General features: G+C 32.4%; 1 protein-coding gene across 3 annotated transcripts in view; it reads right to left on the reverse strand.

Annotated features, from left to right (window-relative positions):
• The window catches only part of LOC138944670 (beta-1,4-N-acetylgalactosaminyltransferase bre-4), a 103,234-nt gene extending 78,838 nt beyond the window's left edge, over window positions 1-24,396 (reverse strand). For 2 of the 3 annotated variants that reach the window (XM_070315517.1, XM_070315515.1), the window contains exon 1: window positions 19,337-19,907. The gene's annotated coding sequence lies outside the window, so the exon portion shown is untranslated. Of the gene's footprint in view, window positions 1-19,336; window positions 19,908-22,768; window positions 22,817-23,107; window positions 23,197-23,582 lie in introns of those variants that run through there. The other variant, XM_070315516.1, reaches the window with a different exon arrangement.
• Between the last annotated feature and the right edge of the window lie 1,555 nt (window positions 24,397-25,951).

Here is a 25,951-nt window from a genome sequence, read left to right on the forward strand (position 1 = left end):
AGAATTTTCATCTTTCACAACCATTCTCCTAAATATTCATTCGGTCAATTAAAACGGTACGGGATTGGTTATATATTTCAATTTTTATCTGACATACGTATTTCTCTGTTTACCCAGCGGATAATTAAAAAAGGACACAGGTCATCCCAATTTTCTAGCTCATCGTCAGCCACAGAACGGTCGACCTGGCACGTTTTCTAACGCAAACAAAATGCAATTGCACATTCGTTTCAAGCTACAACGTCAACTTCCCCATCCGTTGACATGAAACTATAACCGTACTAAATATCAAACGTGCGAAGCTATTTCCTACACGAATCTGTGCAACACCCGACCCTTTTTCCTCCTGCTTGCCCCATGTTATGGCGCGTTTATTGTTTGCGCAATTTTCGTTTTCACTCGGCTGATTAATAACGAGCGAGCGAACGAGCTCGGCCTCCATAAAACTTTTCGCATTGATGCATATTGCCCGTGATAGCCGAGGACAGCCATTAATTCCGCGTCATTTTCGAGATTGTTGACGTCAAGTGAGTGAGTGAGAGAGAGAGAGAGAGAGAGAAAGAGAGAAGGTTAAAATAAAATAATAAAACAAAATATTAAATTAAATATTAAAATTAATATTTAAATTATATATTAAAATATGATAAAAAAAATATAATAAAAAATATAATAAAGTATAATCAAATAGCGCATATTAAAACACAGGTTATTTATATATAAAGAAATGAGATGCATGACTAAAGACAAAAAAGTTCAAGCGCGAGAAAAAAAAATATCAAGATAATAATATATAAAATTATTTTTATATAAAAATAAATAAAAAAGTTTGACAAAATAATTGTCAAATTGAGATAATGAGACTTTGGGAAGATGTAGAGCGAGATGAGAGAAAAAATTCCGGATCGGGAGGTAGTCAGTTTACGTGTGAGTTTAATGACTTAATCGATATATCTCGTATAACGAGAATTTATGTTCGCTTTATTTATGTCGCGCGGAAGTGCGTGGCTTATCGCGATCATCGTGCTACTCGCGCTTAGCGACGAAGCAGCCTCCTAGTGTTCCACGCTCAGCGAATGAGCTTGACATATCTCTGCGAGATCTCGTGCGCAGTTAGAAACCGACGTGCCAGACGACGTTCCAGACAGTATTTCCAACCGGCCGTAATTAAACTACAAAATGACAAGACAAAAAAAAAACTCGCCCCGACAGAAACTTCATTTGCGCGATTAATTACAAAAGATGAGCGAGAATTGCAAATGTGGAAAGATTGAGTTAATCAACGGTATATATACCGTTTTATACTGTTATGTGTCTGCCATTTGTAAAAACTGTAGTTTTCTATAACCTAATTATGTAACGTCTTATGGAAAATAAGAAGAAAGAGAGAAAGAATGTATTTTTAAAATGACATTATATTTTGATATAAATTTTGATAAATAAAATAATTACATATAATATCTTTTTTAATACGTAGACGTAGAAAGTTAATTGACTCTTGGGCCAGTTTTATAATCGTAAAGGGCTCTTATCATTGTTAGAATTTTGAAGAAAAATAAAGTAGAATATTAAAACTTTAAGCCATACTTGTCGTTATCCACATTAAAATTCTGAACAAAATTAAAGTTATAATTCATCGTCTTATAACTTCGGAATTACTTCGATTAGTTTTCGCTTCTATCTCATATTCAGAAGTTAAGGGATCGATATCATATCTCGATGGCAACATCTTTGTTTCTTATTAGACATAAATAGCAATATGATCGTTTTTTTTTATATTTTTTTTTCTGCGTACGCATCAAACCGCAGTTACGCACTTTTTCGTGACGTGTAATTAATGTAACTGTGCAAGCAGCTATCCGTTCGATGCATCTTCACCTTGCGAAACGCCCGCGATGCAACGCGACAAGATTAGATACCGCCCGGTGAAGCTCTCACGAGAATATTCACTTTGCGTCCCGGTGCATTTTTTCCAGGTGCCAGGTCGGTTTACTTTGGTCCTGCTGCTTTACCCAATAATATATATATATTAGGTTAAACAATAATCTTCTTGATATTATATTTTCCTCGATCAATTCCTGAGCGGTCCAGAACGAATATGAGCAGAAAAATACGTTTCTCGGAAGAATTAAGAAAAACTTTGAATTTATACGACTCTCTCCGAGGCTTAATAAAGATAATTCAGAAAACTCGAATTGTATTTTTACAATACACACTAATTGATACCATTTTTTATAATTTTTAACCGAGAAAATCATCGCCATTATTGAGCATTTGTAAATAATTAAATTTTAAATAATAAAAATATATTAGCAAATTTAAACCCTCAATTCAATTTTCGCAAATCCTACTAATTAAGTGCATGTATTTTTTTCCATGCGTATGCTTATATATTATATTTAGCTATTTTTTTCTCTTTTCATTATATTTAGATATTATATTCTTTTTATAATTTAAATTTTTTTGATGATGGACACGTCAAAACAATCGGACCTTGATATTTTAACGTAACCGTGCTTAATCTAGTTGGTTACAACTTTTATAATGAAATATGAACGGATATATAAAATGGCAATAAGAGAAGAAACACTGAACAAAAGTATAAATTCAAAATTCATAAGAAGCGACGATACAGCACTGCTGGTATTACATGCACACGTTGTATTATGCATGACCCGGGTGTTAAGTGTGAAGAACAGAGAGGCACCTTGAGGTGCGCAGGGCTAGCATCTCTGTCGTACAGCTCGAAAGAGACAATGCAACCTGACATCCGCCACTTTAAATCCAGCTCTGCGCAGAGCCCGACCGCTTCCACTTTTAACGCAACATTCCGAGCTCGTTCGCTACCCGTAACGATCTAACAAACTCATAATCTGGTCTAACAAATTTCTTGGAGGCAAGTAATTTCCTCTAACTGGGATTCACATGTACCTTCTTCCATGTATACGCGTATTATATTTAGCTATTTTTTTCTCTTTTAATTATATTTAAATATTATAATATAATTAATATACATATTGTTATTAAATGTTAATTATTATATTATTTATATTATATTGTTGTTTAATTATTATTATTATATTAGTTTCTATTATTGCATATATGGTATACATACAGAGCGCTAAATTTCAAACGTAACAGGCCGCATATCTCGATAACTAAATAAAATATCAAGGTCCGGTTGTTTTGACGTGTCTATCATCAAAAAAATTTAAATTATAAAAAAAATATAATATCTAAATATAATCAAAAGGGAAAAAAATAGCTAAATATAATACGCATAGACATGGAAAAAAATACATGTATATATATATATTAAATTTCAAACATAGCAAGCCGAATATCTCGGTAATAAATAAATAAATATATATAAACGCATTATCTCTCTATGTAACATGGTTTTTCAGTCTCATATCAGGAAACATCTATTGTTGTAACGAATTTCACGACCTAGAATATTACTTGTTGTATTAACTCAGTCTGTAATTTCAACCTTCGTGAAACGAGACGAGGAAAGAGTTTGTTCTGCACACAATTTCCGCAACTACAATTACTGTCGCAATTAGTGCGAGTGCTTTTGTTAATTCTGACGATTATTTAGAGCAAGTGCTATAGGAATAACGTTTTCAAGAGATGGCGAGATACCAGACAAGCGTCCGCTTTTCGTTTTCCACGAATTTGCGCTGGTGTTTTCTTCGATCAGGCATGCCAGAGTCTTCAGAAATCCGTTATTAGAGTATTTTGTCCTTGCGAAACTGCTATTTTAATTTATAATTAAAAAAAAAACTTTTTATAGTTTGAAAAATCTTTTTAATTTTTTTGAAACCAATTTTTTCTTAAAGTTTTAAATAAAATAAAGATTAATCGCGCAAATTAAAAGTCTCATAAAATGTGTACGTTCGAATAAAAAGTATCTTACATTTTATTTTAATGACATGGAGAATTAAATGCCTCGAAATTATACCAATAAGAAATTACACTAATAAAAAATTTAAACAAAATTAATAAAAAAATATTTCAATGCTTAAAAAAAAAAAAAAAAAAAATAAGAATGAGAAATACAATACAATGATCTCTATATGATTTTCTATACCTATATAGAATATATATAACTTTTACTCTTTAGTTTCCCTTATCTAGTCGCGACGTACATACGAACCGTCTCGACAGCGGCGTTCTTTTGGTCTTGTCTTATAAAATATCTGGTTGATCCGCATAATACGGGCTTTAAAATCGGACATCGACCCGGGGACTGGTCATGTGTGCGGGCACTCGAGCGCTCTCTCTCTCTCTCTCTCTCTCTCTCTCTCTCTCTCTCTCTCTCTCTCTCTCTGTAAAAACTGATAAGGAAAATATATATTCGCACTCAAGTCTCTCTGCTTCCATGCGCACTTCCACCCACTCTGCTCCCGTTGCCAACCCCTCTAAGCCCCCGACTGCTGACGAGGTATCTTGGAGGCAGGCCAATTTACACTCGGAATCTTTCTCGAGATAGTCAGATAAGACCGGAAAACCGAAACAATCTCTTCATTCCGTCATCGTGGAATATCGCACAAACGTTGGTAAAAGGGTGGAAAAAAGGTAACTTGATAATAAGGACGTTTATATATTTTTTAGAATAAAGATAAAACTTTGGAAAACTTTAGTATTTTTTATTTAAAATGGTCATTATTAAATGATCCAGAAAGAAATTTTAAATCTGATAAAATCAAAATTAATTTGTTTATATATGTATATACATAAATAAAAATGTATGTGCTATTAAAGAATTGATTTAAATATAATTAGTATTGTGCAAATAAAAAACAATTCATATTAATTTATCTTCGATTTTATCAATGACAGATAATTTTAATTTCGATATATAACCGATTCCTTGTAAAAATAGAAAATTTAATTAAACACAAGATTAAGGATATCACAAGATTAACGAGAAAATATATTATACGAATAAAGAGAAATTTATAATTTATTAGGTTTTATAACAGCGTCTATATATAATTTTAAGATTAGTTTTATCAATTCATTATATAAATATATAATATATTTTAATCATTATAAAATATATTTTAATCATTATCAGAAGAATATACTAAGCACAAACAAAGAATTAATAAAATTTAATTTATGTGAACGTTAGTTAATATAAATCTCGATTGAAATATTTTTCTATGTCTACGAACTAAAATTAGAGGAAAGTAGTTGAACTGTCATTAATCTTATTAACCAATCAAACCGATCTACATTTGTTGTACGGATTGATGTATCGAGTAGCGGATAGAAACACTTATCGAAGTCTCACATTAGCAACCGCCGACTCGCGAAACGCGGAAGAACGAGCGGTCACAGAAAGTCAATCGGTAATGTAATTAAGAATTCCGAGCTGCGATCAATTCTTCTCGAAAAGTACTTAAGTGCCGTTCGATGTATTTTACTAATGGACGCTTTCAACGATAAAAAAGTTCTTGTTTTAAAAAAAGAATAGAAATAGTACAAAAAATCTTATTTTGTTATAGACATTTCAATTAATTGCACTTTTTTAATCGTCTATGTTAGGTATATTATGGCACAGAAACAAATCTATAGTAAAATCCCCAAATTTCAAAATAAAGCAAAATTAATAAAAATTGACAAAAAAAAATCAATTTTTCATTCATCTATTTATCTCCGCGAAACCCTAATCTAAAGGATTCTTCAATACTTTTGATTAATTTAGAATTTAAAATTCTTTTACGATAATAATTAAATAAAATCCATGATTTTTATGTTTCTATATCGTATAATGTAGAAATGACAGCCAATTTTTTCGATTTATTTTCTTTGGCAAAAATGACATCCAGCAAAGGTTTAGCTAATTTGAAATAAGTAATTTAATTCGCTTGTTTCAATTAGGCAAATGGAAACATCTGCATGAGTTTTAAATGTGCCTCAGGCTTGTGTGCGCGCGCGTGGCATATAATTTGCAAAATATATACCCACATAATACGTTCCCTCATCAATTTCTCTGATGCAGCATTTTCTATGTATGTAGGAAACCTACCTCAATTATCCCGAGTGAAATGCATCAATTATAAGCTAGAGCTTCGCTTTTACCGGTTATTCACTGTATTATTTCACGAGAATAATTATTTTTCCATAAACTCCGTTTCCATCGAGTGCATAATACATTTCTCTTGTCCGATCGATTTATTCGAAACGATCTTTTAAAATGCGCTGCGCAAATTTCCATTAATCCATTAAAAACTAAATAACACGCAAATTTTTTTCCCCACTCGCTTTCGATTAGGATTTATTCTAAAATCTATTCTTAATATTCGATTTAAATATTAATCTACATGATATAATATTACAAATATTTTCACACTTTATCACGATATGTAAATATGTTAATATATGTAACTTTATTCGAATATTTTTACAACTATCAACTGTTCAAAAAAGCTGTGTATTCCCCCCTTAAAAGAGAGGTGATAAAAATATTTATGTGTCAATATTATTATAGATTATGCATGCATTTAGTCGCCAATAACGTCGCTTAAACGATTAAAATCGTGTTGCGTGGAATCGGGGTTACACTTGATTGTGCAATATTTCACGACACGGCCGGTAGTTACGTTCGAAAATAGCGGTCGTTGCCGCATACCCGCGGTTATTGCGAGCATGGAATCGACGACGACCACGCTCTACCCGGGCAAATGCGCGAATGCGAGATCAACGATCGGTCGACATCGTGTACAACGCATAATTTACGTTGCAATGCACCGTTTGACTACGATGGGATCATTACCGGTAAGACGGAACATTCCCCCTTGTCCCATTATATCCTCCCACGAAACTCCCGTTATCATTATCTCCGCACGACGAATCATTACGGGACGTAATGATGACCGTCAGGTTGGTAATTAGATGCCCGATTGTCGAATAACGCGAAGCGTTTATAATTACGCGTATGAATAGGGCGCATAATTCAATGTCGGACACATTAATTCCTCTTTCCCCGTCAATATTAATACCATTCGTATTTATTGTATCAATGGGATATTAATGAGCAGAGATGGATTGTACAGTAATATAACGACGTAAATATCGAATGACACACAAGCTATCATTATTTAGGGAAATCATTGATTCAAACCATATATGTATACTTTCCATCGTCGAGCTCGCGAGTTCACATAAATTTACGGTATTGGATGTTTTATGAATGTTGAATACTGTGAATCATTTCGACAGCACATGATAGATGAAAAATATAATATGAGAAAATTCTCTCTCTCTCTCTCTTTCTCTCACATACACACTCACTCACACACGATTATATATAACAGTTATAATAAATAACTTTTTATAATATTATCAAAATAAATATAATATTTTCTTTATATTTTTTGATGCGATTATAAACATGTCAGTTATTAATTATCTGATATAATTATTAATTATACAAAATATGCGAATATATAATAAATTCTATTTCTATAATAAAAATGACCTCGCGTAATTTCGCCAAAATTATGTTATAGTCAGCAGATATTACGACATTTTCTATCATATTGTATTATTAAATTTTTTTGCTTACATTAATATTATATATATATGCAATAATGTCGATAAACAAGCTACGAATATCGACGGACTGTAAATAATGTTTACGATAATACCAATTTCCAAGATTGCTATTGTTTGCCCTGTTTCTTGTAGAGAAGTCTCGTTAAATGAGATATATAAACACACATTGCGTTTTCCGATTTATATACGCAATTCTCTTTGTACGTACGGTATATTAATTGTAATACCATGTTATGTTCTTGTTAAAATGCGAGGAATACAAATTAGTGCACGGAAATGCGTTCTCAAAGAGTCGCCTCTTTAGACGAGCTTCTGTCATTTCACATTGTCGTGGCAATAATAACAATTCGTCAAAAATGAGAGACGAGACTTTGTTATCTTATTATCTGATTTATATTGTGTAGCTAGTACTTATATATATAATTTTCAAAATTAAAATATTAAAATTACAAAACTATATAGATCTTGTCAGAAAAATTATTTGTATCCTTAAGACTTCGCAAAAAGTCACAAAATTGAAGTATTTTGATAAACATAAAAAAAAAAACAACTGTGTATAATCAAATTTAATTTCGAAGATTACAACATTTTAGAACAGTGAAGCATCTCTTTCTCTCTCTCTCTCTCTCTCTAACAGAAATTCTCTCAAGAAAGATGCCGTTTTCGTAAAAAAATTTTCCTCCAAAAAACATGCAGATAAAAAAGAAATAAAACCTCCTCTCTCTAGTAGATCATACCAAGACACTCGATATATAATATATATTTAAAAATATAATATTTATTTCCACTGTGGTTGGCTACCAAAGTTGCCAATGATACGATAAAAGTAATCTGGTTTATGCAGAGCATACTGCCTCGTTACCTGCCTCATACCGTCTCTGTGTAAGTGATCTGTGCATGCGAATAAGGAAGCTCTCCCTCCATTCAGAACGAACGAATGGAAAAGCGGCTTTTGGACTGTGCGCGTTCTGGAAAATATAGAAAGAGACCTGGGAGAATGTTACGTGGGCTTCGTTTAAACCTCACACACAGCACCCGCCCTGTCCTCCGTCTGCTGCACTTCAATAGATTTTATTTCAGTCCGGCAAGGCTAATTGCATTTTGCTCAATATTAATTTCGCTCGGTAATATTGCACAGAGTGCCTCGTGCAATATATCTTTCAGCTAAATACAAATTATTTTCTAATTTTTTTTCTCTTCCCAATTATTTAATCTTTAGTGACGAATTTTAAATACTGATTCAGTCTTGTATTGTAAATCTCAAATAAATAAATTTTTTTCTCGAAACAAGTACAGTTAATTTAATTTATTTCCCTTTTTAATTTATATTATATTTAATTTATTTCTTTAGTATTTTTCAGTTATATCGTGGGAATTGAAAAATCTTTTCACGAACTAAATATGTTCACTAATATAAAATAATAATTCTATTAATAATTTAAAAAGCTAACATTATAAAATTTTAAATAAAAGTAGATATAAAGTGTGTCATCGGACATAAAATTTAAAAATATATCTAGTAAATATAGATACGCATGGTTTAGTGTGTGATTTATAAGTCATAAAGATTAAACGTAATATGTTTCATAACTACTAAACGGAAACAATCTCTCTCTCTCTCTCTCTCTATTTTTCCATCTTTTTCTTTCTCATTTAACAATGAAAATGTCTAAATAGGATTAACAATTAAACCAGATAATGCTCATTCTGGATAAACCAACGAAGCGCTTGCTAGCTGAACAAAACATTTTCAGTTCGAAAATGATTTTGCAGTTATCAAACATAAAGCAGCGAGTTTGTCCATGAAAACGCTGAGAATGGAGTTTTTTGGGAAAATTCACGGGTGGTTTCAGTATAATCTGAGTTTGCGTTTCCCTGAGAGGGGGAAAGCAACCTGGAATTATATTGTTATCAGGGACATCCGAGATGAAACGATACTCACTCATAGGATTATATTCACGTATATGCAACCAAAGAGATAACCAGACACAGTTACTTTTCTACCTTTCACATAGCCATCCTTGCTCCATAGAACGCGAAATTCTGTTGAAATTAATTCCGCGTCAGCCAGAGCCATATAAAATACAACTTTCGCTTTTTAATTAAACTCTAATCGCGAATATAACGGTAAAAGAAATATAAAAATAGCACTTTGACATCTTGAAACATTATGTAAAAGCAAACGTGAATCAATTCATTGAGCGAATTGCAAACAAGAAACTCTTTTTACTAAAAATATTTCTTAAAAATACTTTTTACTAAAAATACTTATTAAAGATACTATTACTTCTATATAAATCCTTCCAAAATAATGAAATAAAATTACATAATTATTAAGAATTGTATGCGAAAAATATGACAAATTACTATAAATTAAAATATGTTAAACATGAGTACTCTCTCTAAACGATTATATAAAATAAATAGTGGACCATTTTATATCGTAATATGATAAACAGAGAATGCAATAAGGTATGCCGACGTTATTTCATGAACATATTTTACCCGCATAAGCACTGCCATATAACCAACGCTTTACGGAACGGTCTGAAACTGGTAATAAACACCGACCAATGTTACATGGTTCAGTGAGACACTATGTCTAAGTTAACTGTTAACTGCTACCAACAGGTAATGCAAGAGTCCGAATGTTTGGAGAATTATGTTTGGAGAATACGTGGAGCACGTATCTTTCCCCGTAAGAGCGCCATGGGGTATTGTACAGTAGCGTTCGTAAGTTCGAAAATGTATCACTTCGAAATGATCTCCATCTCTAACTTTTGAGAGTTTGCGTTCTATATTTTCTCGTATCTCTGCTGCAAACGTGCGTTATTTTATCACGAAGAAATAAATGTCAGATAAATTTAATTTTATTGTCAAACTTTATTTCATCGTGCAATTTCATCTTATTACCAAATTTTAATTTCTTCTAATTTAAGTTTGACACCCTCCGCTCCTCAAGCCAGAGATAATTATTCACATTTTAATCATCAATGTTTATATTATTGTATATTTTTTATTATTGAACGCGTAATTGCACATATTAATATATCCCATAACATTATATATGCTTATTTTATATAATTATATACATATACAATATATATATTAAAGAAACATAATTATACAATATTGAAATAATTGTTAATTTACGCGTTCAAAGATAAAAGGTAATTTGCTCGATTTACCACTTTATTGCTCAATATCACCAAAAACTCAGACTTCTACTTATTAATGAACGCCAATATATACACGAAGCTGTTCACGATATTGATAGCAAAAAATTGTCCTGGTCAGAGGGAAGATCTTTTTAGAAGCCGTATCGTTTTTTATATGATCGCTTATCGGAAGACGATCGAACGCAGGTTCGGAAGGAGAGATTTCGATCGGGGATGGAAGTTGTCAATGGCTAGGTAATTAGGCGAACGGGCCCCCGATTAAATGGCACTGCTCGCAACAAATTACCAGGTCAGGTTAATACCAGGTCTACATATGGCATGTGTGTGTGTGTGTGTGTGTATGTGTGTGTGGTGAGCGCACTAGCGCGGAAGAGGGTGGCCAAAAAGAGAGGGAGGGAGTGGAGAGGTCAGATAATTGCAACGGCGGAACAATGGAGAATTCGGGGGCATTTCCGCCTCCGGCCCGGAACTAATAATGTCCGCTGCGCTTACCGCCGCACAAACGACCGAAAGATTGTTAACTGATCCGCCCGTTTGCATATTATATCCTGTGTCCGTGTATCTGACATGAACACGCACTAACGAATTTTGTTCATTGCCAAACGAGCCTCTTTTTTTTTTGTTTCATGCCAAAATAAAATCGATGCTTAATAACGAAAAGGGAACGAGGTATAATATGTTTCCGATTAAACAGGAAATATAATACAATTCTGTGTTTATTTCCAATTAAATGTTAGAGAGAGACGTCAATAATATGAAGTAATATCAACGATAAGATAGTAGAAATAAAAGAAAGCAATAAAATTATTATATTTTATAGCCTGACGGTAATAAAAAAAAAAGAGAATTTTCTGTGACATTAATGTCACACACACACACACATATACATGTTAAATATTTTAAAGTATAATAAATTTGTAATAATATAGTAAAATAAATTTATTATAATTTTTACTATATTACTCTGTCACATATTAGATGTATTTTAATATTAATTCTACGAAGAAGAATTTGAGAGGATAACTCACACATGTAAAATTCAGCATACTTTGAAAGAAACAATCTCTTATTGTTCTTAAGATAAAAATGATTCCAGTGACCAAGGTTTCATCGCCGGAAGCGAAGAGACGTGACAGGCAAATGAACATTTCTATTGAAAAACTGTGCATGCCCGTTCGAAGTAATATTTCGCGTGTACTTTTGCGAGTTTCGTTTCTCGTTACGCCAAACACGTATTGCGTATTCATCAATCGCACAACCAAAACGCCCTTTTTTTCCCACTTTAATGGCCCACGTACTTTCTGCGTTACTATAACATAAAATATTGCTAAGAGTTGCCGTTCATCTCCTCGAACTTTTGAATACCTTCAAGTAAAACCCGAACATGATATATACCTTTCTCCCCCCCCCCTCATCCCTAAAAAATAATAATTAATGCACAAAAGTTGTTATTAATATTTTCATCTCTCCGATCATGCATGTTCTGGTATCATCTCTTATTTTTTGGTTTATTATTTATTTATTGCTATCTTGTTAACGTACTCTTATAATTTCCTGTTAACGGCTCTTAAGGAACTCTTTGCGTACTTAATCTAAATCTTCTAACTACCGGCTTTTCTGAAAAAAGGGCCAACTCGCAAGTTTGTCGGGAATATATTGTCAAACTTGCAAAGAAATACCATGGCAAATCACATGGAATTTTCTACGTCAATTATCTTCCTGTTTAGCTGGGGGCGGGATATCGAGCGAACGCCGATTCGCTCATTACATTCTCACATCTTCCACTTTATCAATTTTTGATAGAATAAACCAGTCTTCGTTTAGCTTCGGCGATCTTGCTCTTTGCGATGATTGACAGTTTCGCGTAAAAAGATTACGATAAATTAATGATAAATTATGCGAAAGTAAACAAGGATTATTTGTACGATAGTGATAAAACTGAAAATACATTTCCGGGCAAATAAACAGAATTATATTTGAATTGCTTCGGGAAGTAATTTCCTAATTGTTCAACGTCTGTGCCATATCAAAATTATTTAATTATTCAATATCGATTTTGAAATTACAATATTCACCATATATACTATAATATATATTATGTTTGCAACTAATATCATAATTAATTTATAAGTTTTTTGCAACTAGAAATAAATTGGTTTCTTTATTTTTATATTAACTCTTCTACCATTCTTCTATCATTATATTATTCATCATATCATTCTAGTTTATCGGCATAAAAACTCACGCATGCATTTATAGATTAATCCTCCTTCTCGATGAGTTGTTCGTGTTAAGCTTGTAATAGCACTGCGAGTGTCGGCGAGAAGACACGTGTAATCGGAAAAGTTCAAGGGTCGATTGAGTTTCGCCGCGTTTCTCTTACCAACCATTTTTCGTGAAAAAAGAAGTTAACGCTAATACGTGAAATGTTGGAAACGCGATCCGGCAATGGAAGAATCCAGACGTAATCTTTCTCATCATAGAAAAGTTCTTCGCAACAACAACCACCCAATAAACTTCTAATTACTTTCCGCCGGCCGTACAGATTGTGCGATATACTTTTATTTTGCGAAGCGACTTTGAATCTCGGGAAATGTTGCAAACAAACGAAAATCCGAAGCGTGTCACGGTTATTATACTGTATTTCATTTTAAAAGAAAAACTCTGAAATTTATCTAATAATAAAAATATATCATTAAAAATGCAATATACAAATAATGAATTACAGTAGAAAAGTAAAAGAGTAATCTTTATCAAGAATATAAACCGAAGTAATTTTAGCTCGACAATTAAACAACACGAGGCGAAAAGTGCATCGCAAATATCTAGCTGGTCGGAAAAATCGAACGTGCTTTGAAATCGAGATGTCATTTGATATAAACATACAATGCTTCGACTAGAAAAAGAGCATATTCCTGACAATATACTGTTCTATTTACATATTTAAATTTTCAGATAGCCCGAGGCTAGAATAGTAGCAGCTATGGCCGAAAAGGATAGTCGATCAAAATTGAAATTGTTAAAGGAGAAAAGCTCCTCTATGCATGAACTATATGTGAAAATATAGGTAGACAGTAAATCATGTAAAATCAATTGTGATTGAATGAAGAAATTCTCGAATCCCTCGTGGATTCGGAGAATAAAAGTTGAGAAAAAGCTTGAAGGTCAAGAATGTGATATGTTCCTGGAGAAAAATTTGCGAGAAAAAACAAATTGAAGAAGAAATATTAAATAAGAAAATAATTATTTTTGATAAATTTGATTGTTACTGAAATAAAAATAAAAGAAACTATATAATTGCATATATATAATTGTAATAATAATTACACATACACACACACACACGCAGATATATATATATATTATTCTTATAAAATTCAAATTTAAAAAAAAATATAAAAAAGAACCAAATCTTTTTTTTTTGCGACAAATAAATTCTGTTTGCTGAATCTCATAATTGTAAAAGTCAGTTAAAATGCTTTTCATACTATGAAAGCCCTGTCAAGACTAGTTATTCACGAAATTAATTCATTTCTCATAAGAACATGACACAGCTCCTTCAATCGCAGCGTCGTAATGGCTTACAAGAGACATCAATTATGCCAAAGTGTCGAGCACTACATCTGCGAGAAATAACAGCGGACGGATTGCGGCGTCTGTCTTTGTCACATTCGCGAATTATATCAAATCGGTAGTTTCCGGTTGCGAGAACGTTGTCATTGACAAATGATTCGACAAGGTCTTTTGTGTATACTTAATTTTTTATGTCTACAAAAAGAAAAGATAAATAGATAGAAGTTGGAGGGAGGAAGATAAGTTCCGTAATTAAGTAATCCTTCGTCAAGGCAAACTTTCCTTGTCCGTTGGTTCGACGCGAGTCGCTTCTCTTCGACGGAATTGCATCCTTCATTAAATTATGTCGAAGCAACCGCGGAAGGGAGTTCTCTGACGACGACGGAAACAAGAAAACAATATTGATCTACTTTACTGACACGTTTTATATCGTGAAAGAAACAAGGCGCGTGAAAGAAATACTTTAAAAATTATTTTAAGCCTTTGCAAATTTTAACAATGCTACTGTATATTATATATTATCTTAGAATTTTACAAGAATAATTCTTCTTCATCATATACTTATGTAATTTGAATATATATAAATGTATGTATATATATATATATTTATATATGTATATACAATATAATTGTGTGTATATAATATATATAATTTTATATATTTAATAATTATTTTTCAATACACACACACATTAATGTATGTGCACATAAAATATATTTTTTTTTATAGAATATATATGATATATTATGACCCTCAAATAAAAGATATAATTAAAGAGCTGTATATATTATAAAGTTTATTTATCACACGAGAGGAAAGTCAGGCCTGCGTAGATATAAAGTAATATGATGCTGATAACTCCCTTGTAAAGGCCACAAGCAATTAATTAAATGTTGAAAACATAAATTCTCTCGAGGATGTTATCATGAAATATAACGGATAACATCGAGTATGTATTTGTATATGTTAACATTTTCAGTCGCTCGGAGAAATTTTCTCGTCCGCCAAAGTGCTTATTTTATTTAAAATATTTCGGAGAAATAAAAAATAGATATTTACATTCTATATCATAATAGCTTATTAAAATGTCAATGTTAAGAACGCAATTATAAAAGCGAGCATATCGGAAAGTAGTAGACGTTTAACGTAACTGGACAAACACAAAATGCATATGAGTGTTCTGATAATACTTAAAAAATATGCGATACTATTCAATTACTAATAAATTAATGAAGATACGAGTTTTCATCGTAATATTGAACTGCAAATAAATTAATATTTTCTTACGATTGCGAAAAAAATTATATTTATGCTCTGAAAACGCAATAAAATTCGAATTTCTACCTCGCGTTGTCATATTATTTGAACCACGCGGTAAAATCGATGTTAAAATCATATCCGATATATGAAAATAATTTTAAAAAAAACTTTGAAAAAACAGAGAACAATAATTTGCAACGTTAATGGCTGAATATGATGCGGCTATATCGGGATTGTCCGAAAATCGAGAGAGAACCGATCATAATTGTATTATATTCCGGGATAATATCGAAGCGGGATCGACGAGAAACATGGGAAACGCTCGTATACAATGCCAAACGTAGCGTTCAATTCAGACAGCTTCAATATATAATCGAGACAACCGATTAATCACAACCACGTGCCCGATAACGGCCGTTGTTTCGACGATCTTATGAGCGATTTCAATACATTATGTGCGCGACTAGCAACTATAACCGTGACGTTGTCACTAAAGCGATCGTCTATTTCTGTTTCGGCAATGAATGTTCATCGATTGTAACGAGTAAGACATCTAATAATTATTTGCAATTATGACGCAAATAGAATAGATTTATTCGCAAAAAATCTTTATTATGCTTATTTCGAAAAATCTTGCTGCGTAAGACGAATTTAATAAGACGATTACGAAATTTCAGCTACGTTATTTTATTATTCGAAAATAGAACACAACGAATAACGCAGCTAATATTTATCTATCCATGTTGCGAATAGACTATATTTGCTAACGAAAAGATTTTATTAAGCTTATTCCGATAAATCTTGGTGCGTAAAACAAATTTAATGAAACACAAACAATCGCCAAGTTTCATATGTGTTATTTTATTATTCCTAAGTAAAGCACAACGTTGCAAAAACAGCCAGTAGCGTAAATTCAATTTTTAAACAAAATCACGGTACTACGAAAAAAGTAAACGGCAATATGCAAAATCCAACAAAGAAATTTTTTTTTTTTTTTTAATTATATTTCCATCTTTACAATCTTAAATTTTGCTGTAAAATCACAAAATTACTTTCTCATTAGAATATGGAAGATACAGCTTAAATTATTTCGATTGAATTCTTTCTATTGTATCCGAGAGAGAGAGAGAGAGGACTTTTAATACTAAATATATCGATAAGAGACATAAAATTATGCAATATACATTTTGTTTTGCGAGATAATATTCGGGTAAAATTTATCAGAACTCGCTATTTATCTATCGTACGAAAGGCATGATCGACCATATACTGGCATTAATTAACGTTGCACGTTGGACGTAACTAATAACTCGTGATATTATAAAATATAATTTGCTACAAAATTACCGGCCAGCCAGTCCAAGATATATATATATATATATATATATATAGAGAGAGAGAGAGAGAGAGAGAGAGAGAATTAAATTTATCATAATGTATTAAATCGTATATACATATAATAGTAATACACCGACATTACAATCGTCGTCGAGATTTACAACTGCATTAACATACGGAAAATTCGTCTCGTTTTATGCAAACACGCAAAAAAGCAAGCAGTGTTGTATTTAATAATATACAAACACACGTGTCGGGCATTTTCATGCTTCGTCCATACAATCAAATATACCGGAACTAACGCGTATAATTATCTCTAATCTATCTCATCGATCAACGGAATTAACCGAATTATAAAGAAAAAAAAAAGAGAAATATTAAATACTGATCGAAGATAAAACTTTAGCTATAAGCGTCGGTAAAAACGTGGAAAAACTCTAATACATTTTTTAAATAAATTTTAGGAGTACAAAAAAGATATGCGAAAGAATTTTTTATGTAAATTGACAAAAACATATATCGTTATAAGTCTGTCGTTTCGGAATGTCAGAATTTCTACGCTTGATATGTTTAAACTTTCTTGTTAAATGCATTTTTCCAAAAGAGCAAGTTCACGCTATCGCGGATGTACTTCGAGCCTCTCTCGAATAAACAAGGGAATGTTACTCGCTATTCTTGATGAATAAGGAGGGTAAGATTCACTCTCGCGGCGATAAATTATTTTTTATGGAGAAAAAAAAGCATGGAACGCGCTTTTCCCCCGCTTTGTCGACTTTTATCGATGCGCTTAGTCTTCGTGGATTAAAAGCGTACTACCGCGTATTTAGGTCACTGTGCACATAAGGACGTTTGTCCATTGTCTATGCACAATGCACAGCAATTTCGAATTTCCAAATTCCGAACTTTATACGATACGACGTTGTATTCCATCGGCGTTAAAAGTTTGATTTGTACCCGAAGTTTCTTATTAAAAGTTATTTAATTCTATCAAATTTCCGCGATTTGTTATAACCATTTGCATTAGTAAAGCGTACTCAATATATAATTTAAAACATTTTTTTCTGTGAGAGAGATAATCCATGTTTTATGATACACAATATATATTGCAATATTATTCTAAATATATTTTTCTTAGAGAGCACTCAATATGTAATATGCAGTAATTCAACAATTTTTTCTATGAGAGAGATAATCCATATTTTATGATACACAATATATATTGCAATATTATTCTAAATTTTTATATATATATTTATATGTATTTTATACATATTTATATATATTTATATATTTTTATATATATTTTTTATATATTTTTATATATTTTTTTTTTAAAGAAAAATTACAAGATTTAAACTTTCCATCAACCGATTATCCCGCAATTTTAAGAGAAAAGATTACGCACTTTTAAAAGATTTTAAGAAAAATTAAAAAAAAAAAAAGAATTAAGATAGTATATTTTATTTTATAAGAATTTTTTCTCATATGATCTTTTATATGAAATCTTAAATTATACGGAAATTTGTTCCTGAAAACGCAGATCGTATATATAATTCAATATTAACAAATTACAATTTAGCTACGACATATTGCAATTTTCCGCATTTGCATACGCGAATGTGCAAAGTTTAATTTCAGCATGACAAAAGTAATTGTGTCTAGGTACATTTGTACACAGGCGAGCGTACAAAATTACAATCCCGGAATTTCATTCGGCGGGTTAATAAGCAACGAATTGTAGATCATTCACAAACTTGTTACTACAATTTTATTAGTCCGTGTTGTGCATTAATGCAACATGAGCGATTTGTGCAGCTTCGTATGTGTATATGTGCTCGTCGCTAAACGAATAAATCATATAATTTTAGCGCATTAATTTATACTGCAGTTATAATTTTAAAAACAACTAGCTAAGTATGTGCACGCTAGCGTGACATCATTTTAAAATCTTCATGAAACAGAGAGAGAAAATAAGATACTTCAATTACTTATCTCTTATCATTGTACATGCAAATCATGATTGATTGATCAACGATTTTAGGCAAAGAATGAGCTAATCGTGAATTACATGTAATATATACACATATAATATGTATTATTTTTATAATATTTTATATCAATCATCATTTTGCTTCTACTTATACAATATTTATATGATATATATTTGTGTGTGTATGTATATATAAATAATATTCTCTGAATAATATTTGTTCTTTTAAATATTTTCTCCTCAATATTAAAATCTCTGGATTGTAGACTGAATAATAAGAGACTGACATTTCGTGAAAGAAAAGTCCGAGTCTTTCTCTCTTTCTCCCAATGGTGATTTCTCTCGCCACCGGCTGTCACGTGAGCGAGCGTGACGTAATCTCCCGCGAACGAGAAGCGTATAAACAACAGAGTACAGCCATACACTCACTTTTATCGCCGCGCCGATTGTTGTCGATTCGATGACAGTCTCACCACCGTCTGTCTCCACGACGTGGATATGAATCCGGGCTCCATGGAGAGAGAGACGTGAATGCGCGTCACATCCCGAGCACGCGAGATGAACGCGCCGACGTCGTTCGTTGGCACTGTTCGTCAATTCAGCACCCGCGATCACGCGCGCACACGAGATCGAACGAACGGGAGTAAACACGGTCGGAGGGACAAACGGAGACACGTGATCGCATCGGATCGGGTGGCGCCGTGGCTGTTCGCAGCTTTCACGACCCGAATTTGTCACGGGGACGCTTATGATTCGGGCGCGCCGCTTCCGAGAGTTCGCTCGCTCTTGGAGTTTTTCACACACTCTCGCACCCTCTCTTATCGAATTGTCGGCGCGTTCCGGCAACGACGACGACGAATCGACGTAACGGCGGGTATATTGACGATGATGCCGCGGGTAATGTCGTTCACCGGACAACGATCGTTCGTCGTATAACGAGAGAGACGCGAAACTGGTCCGGATGAGTCCACCGCGAAGGACATCTCGTCGCGAGACTGTCGCGACTGCGAGCGGGCGCCAGTGTCCGCAGCGGCGCCGGCGGAAATCTGGCGCGCTGATTGGTGGAGGCGCCGCGGGCCATTTGACCGGCGAACCGGCCGCGTGGCGATATCTGGCGGCGATGACGGATCTCTCGCGATGTCGGCGAAAGATGAAAGACTCGGTTTATGGTAAACTTGATCTCGCGGACGCTCTTTCATCTCCCTCGGATACAGAAGAGATATTCGTTTAAAAAAGGAACGCAACTATTCACTCTATTCGGACGATGGCATTATGATAAAAATGGAAGGACAATCTTGATACAAAATAAAAAAATATATACCTTCCCTTAAAGTATTATTATTTAATTGATTTTTCCTAACTCTCGAGATTTCTTAGATATATATTTAATTTGATTTAAAATATTCTATATAATATACTATACACGCATGTTTTTTAATATATTTTCAAACCATGTTCTTTCGAAATCGGAGGAAATTTAATCATTAACAGTTTTAATTAATTCTTTCATGTTTGTATGATCGCCCGGTGATAGGTACTGTCAGGTTTTCGCAAAATTTTTACGAAAAATGATGATATTTCTTGCAATATTGCTTTCAGTATAAAAGTTAAGAGTTACTTCTGCTCCTAACACGTAACGTAAACAATAGTATGCTTAACGTCACCAAAGCCGATCATCACGCTTTTGATAATTAGTTGCTAAAATATTTTATGTACTATAAATTATGGCCGTATTCCAAAATTTATTATCAATACTGGAAATTTATATTATACGTTATGTAAACTATATAAATTTCCAGTACCGACAGTGAATTTTGGAATACAGCCTATATATCATATGTATACCCGAGATATTAAAGTATAAAAGTAATTATAAATTATAGATTAATTATTTATTAAACGATTGATGAATTACGGAACTTATTGCTGTATTAATTATTTGATTCTGTGATTTGATCGTTTACTGCGCGTTCCTAATACGAATTATATTCACATTATCAAAAAATGTGTGCGTGTGTGTGTGTGTGTGTATGTGTCAAAAGATAAAAAATCAAACAACATATATATTTGATTATAATTGTAATTATCATTAAAGAAATAATTATTTTCCGTAAAAATTACAACAAAACAATAATTTATTATTTTGAATTTCTGTCACTATTAATTAGCATTCTAACTTAATCAAATGGATAAATCACGCGAAATATGTGCTTTTGTTGCGTTATATGTATATAATTGCATTTTTATTATCCACTCTTAAAAAAGGCGAATTTCTATTATATTATACACGTTCTTTCGGTAAATTTTCGTATAATTTACAGAAAAGAAAATTTTATAGTATTTTATAATATTATTAATACAATTATAATATGTAATTACATATAAATTACAATTATAATAATTATAATTACAATTAATTATCGTACAATTATAATTAAAATACAATTAATGATGCTATCGGTAGCAAATAGAAAAATAAATATATCCGATATATCCAATAATGCAGATAATTTGATACTGACAACATTTACTTTAAGTTCAACATTACATAATGATATAATAAATATATATATATATATAAGTTTAAACCTTTAATTAAATATAATAATTATATATTCACGTTTAAATAAAATATAATAAATATTTATATATACAAGTTCAAATAAAATAAAATGTAACACATATGTATATTATATTTTATTTTGTACATAATAAATATATATGCAATTTTGTGTTTATTAAATAATTTTAATTTAATTTTTAAAATTGCCTAAAAATAAATTTAAATTTTATATTATTTATATTTTATTTTTTTATTTATCTCCCCAATATTTTAATAATCTTAGTATTTTTTTAATTCCTAGTAAGCATTTAATTGCTTAAGAATCGTATATTTAAATAGTCCTAACAGTCCTAACAATCCTACTTTTGCTGGTAAACCCAGCGGGAATCAGAGATCATCGATATTTTGGGGAGTGTGTCCTAATCGCGTGCCCTACTCGCGTGCCCTACTCGCGTGTCCTATTCATGTATCCTACTCGCGTACCCTAATAAAATGCACCGCATGTTGCTTCCGTTGGGCCAGTTCGACCTACCTTTCGTTGATCCTGACCATATTCATTCCAGCTATATCTAGCCAGAGATGTAGTTTTGATCTCTATCGGAGATCAATGAAGGATAAAAATTCCTTGCGTTGCCGGCTAATTATTATCGCCGATGCATGAGCATAATTTTATGCTCGTTTATGGTCGTGAGAAATTACGACGATTTGTCATGCATCATTTTAATATAACTTTAATTAATCTAATGCCAAATTATTAATCTTATAATACAATAATATATAATATTATTTAGAATAATATGTAATTTATATTAAAATAAAATTAATAAAACATTTATGTGTCTTATATATTAATTTAATAAATCGATAATTTGGCTTTACATCAATTAAAGCAAAGTTTTCATTCATATGCTAATATAGATGGATGGGCCATGAAAAATTAGAATAAAATCGGCGCAACATAAAAATAAGTTGCTATTAAATAATAAGTTATTATTTCATATAATTAATGAAATTATTAGCGCCTTTTTTTATTAAACAAATTAAATAAAGTCTATCAATTGAAAAAAATATTTTCTATTATTTTCAAATTTTTGTTTTAATTTATACTTTGAATTAGATCTGTAATATGTTTTAATGTATATTAAAAAAATCTATTGATAGTTATTTGATTTAATCTCTTCTAGCCCATCCATTTTGAGGCAACGTATCTATTTACAATCTACAATCTATAATCTACAGTTGCATCTACAATATCTACAGATCCGTTAACTCAAAATAAAATAAAATTCATCACTCACCGGCACTGATGCGCAACGGCGGAGTTGTTGGTCTTGAGGCTACGTTGTCTGTAACATACAAATATAAAGTCCAAATTATAGCAGCGTTCAAAATGTAATTAATATTTTGTGCGAAATATTTTATATCCGATACGAACAATACTAAAAAGCTCTATATAAATATAAAACAATTTTATAAATTATAAAAAAGATTTTTTTTCACATAAAAGCTTTTATAGAATTTATACAAAAGTCTTTCTTTCTAATTTTCTTTTGTTTAATTCATTCAAATAATAATAAGACCGAATTAATGCGCATACGCGATTATCAACAACCGATATACAAATAATAAATACTCACCCTGGGATTGCTCCACCGGTGCAGGATGCCTCTCCTAGGCCTCCTCCTCCTCTCAGAATGTCAGGCGGGGTTGCTACGTTGATCTATATCTATAACATACAAATAGAAGATGCAAATTGTAGTAACGCTCAAAATAATCAATATTTCAAAAATTTTATTATACGCATTGAATTTTATATTCGATACATATAATAATAAACAAATTAATAAAAATAATTCACAAGTTTAAAAAAAAACTACTAATAACTTTTTTTAATAATTTTATATAAAAATTATAATCTAAAAGTGGAAATATTTGTTATGGAAATATTAATTATAGCTTTTACAATATATAAAAATCTCTTTCTTTCTAATTCTTTCTTGTTCAAATCATATAAATAAAAAATCGAATTACGCGATTAATTGCTCAATTTAAATTGCACTTAATTAGTATGCAATTAATAAATAATTAATATACAAATAACAATTTACTTACCACAGGGTTGCTTCGTCGGTGCCCGATGCCTCTCCTAGGCCCCCTCCTCCTCTCAGGTTGATTCACACGCGCGATACTTTAAACAGTACTCCCGCACTTTTATTAAAAAATAATACTTCCGCACTTGTACGCGCGATACTTTGAACGACACTCCCGCACTTTCGAATTTCGGCACGATCGAACCCCGCTTCACGTGAGAATCATACTTCGAGTCGACAAGTCGGGAATTCACCGATTACTTCGAGCAAAGGTTAAGCGGAAGCGGAAGAAGACGAAATCGATTGATGGAATCGACGCGAATGGGGTTCGCTCGACTCTTGACCCGCGCCTGCTCCCATCGAGGGCCGACTAGAACTTCGTTAGGAACGATTTCATACGAACCACCAAGTCTCTATCGTACAGACTGAGCCGGGTTTATCGTAAGGCTGATAGACGGGTCGAGAATGAAGATACCCACCTCCTAGGTGCTAACAATCTAGATCACTTCGAAAGCGGGAAATCAACTTCTCTAGCGAGCGAAAATCGAACCTAATTAATACAGCCGACTCCTCAAATGCCAAACATGTTAGTATTGCTACAATGTGCTGTTAGACGGTACAAGAGAAGGGACCCATTAACGACGATTCCAAAACAATCGACCGAACTCTAACCGATTCGGGCCGAACCGTTCGTCGGAGCAGAACGTGCCCTCAACAGCCGATTCTCGAACCGAAGTTCAAGATTAACCGCGCGAACATGCATCTATACTATGCACGAACATACGTTGCTACGCGGCCGGCATTCACCTCAGCCGCGATACTGAGGCGTTTTAACATTGCTCCTGCATTAATATATTAAATTTATTAATACATAAATATTTATATAATATATAATATTAATATAGTATTAATATTAACTGATATTAATATAAAATTAATTATATTAATAGGTATTAATATATTAAAGATTGCAACGCTGAGAGACATCCCATTTAGCCGGCAACGAAGTATGATTCTCGATGACAATCGTGAAAACGAGATAAAAGTCCAACGCGAAGACGCGACGACGCGAAAACGCGATATCGCGACAACGCGACGCATCGTTGCTCGTACGGCACGACGACGGCAACGACGACGCACTGATGTGCGTTCAACGCACAAATGCGCGTGCCACATATGAGCCATTGTACGACTCGTGGCAATGCTGTGTCGACACGCGACGCGAAAGACGCGAAAGCCATCCGCGGCACGACGACGGCACCGACGACGCACCGCGACTTTATTGCTCGAGTATCGCCGCGCGAATGATAACACGTAAGAAAGGAATTTGAGCGTCTCGCCCCACTATAGTTCTATTCAAGTGTCTTTGTTAAATAATAACAAGACCGTGATATATAAACAATGTTTACGCGCGCCAATGTTTACGCCGCCAAGGCCAAATACCATGTTAGGTATTATCCTAATTCGCTGCCAAAATATTTTACGTACTATGATATATTATTCCAGATTTCTATCACTACATTTCTTATTTGAATAAATGAAATAAAATTTAATTTGAATTAAATGAATAAATTACGCTAAATACGCGCTTCGAAATTCATCGTCGCGATATAATTAACGTGTGTAAAAAAAATAATTAATCATATCAAATTATTCCCCGATAGTTAGCGCAATCGCATTTAGAAAATGAATTTGATGGAACGTTTCGCATCACTACTTTTCTACTCGAGTGTTGTCGCGTGAATGATAATAAGTATTATAAGAAAGGAATTTGTGACGTAGCGTCTCCCACTATTACGGTACTATTCAAGTGCCGCCGCGCGAATGATAATAAGGCCGTAAGCCGTAAAACATAAACAATAGAGCGCTAATGTTTATGCCGCCAAGACCGAATACCATGTTATTGATAATTCGCAGCCGAAAATATTTTGCGTATTATTACGTATATACAAGCGGAATATTAAATTATACAAATATTTTAAATTATAGATCAATTATTTAATAAGCGATTAATATATCACGAAATTTATCGTTATGTTAATTACTCGGATCTGGGATACAACAATCGTTAATTCGTCGTGCACGGGGATACATTAGAATAGGAGGAAATAATTTACAAAAAGATGTGGAGAATCAAAATACATATTTAAAAATAACAGAAACCTACTGGCTTCAAAATTTTGTGTATTAGAAGATTTATAAGTGGTCTGCATCTTCGACTTTCCGACGTGGTATTAAGAAATCTATCACGCTATTTTAAAGATCATTAAGATAAAAATAATTATTACAAATTATTAATATCTACAGTGTGATATAAAAATTATTTCAGAAAAAACACTTTTCAAATTTTAATTTAAAGACAATGCATATCTCGATAGATATACATTGTAG

Source organism: Polyergus mexicanus, unplaced genomic scaffold (genome assembly GCF_030449975.1).
Source record: "Polyergus mexicanus isolate NDT 795.1 unplaced genomic scaffold, iyPolMexi1.0 SCAF_2, whole genome shotgun sequence".
Lineage (NCBI taxonomy): Eukaryota > Metazoa > Arthropoda > Insecta > Hymenoptera > Formicidae > Polyergus > Polyergus mexicanus.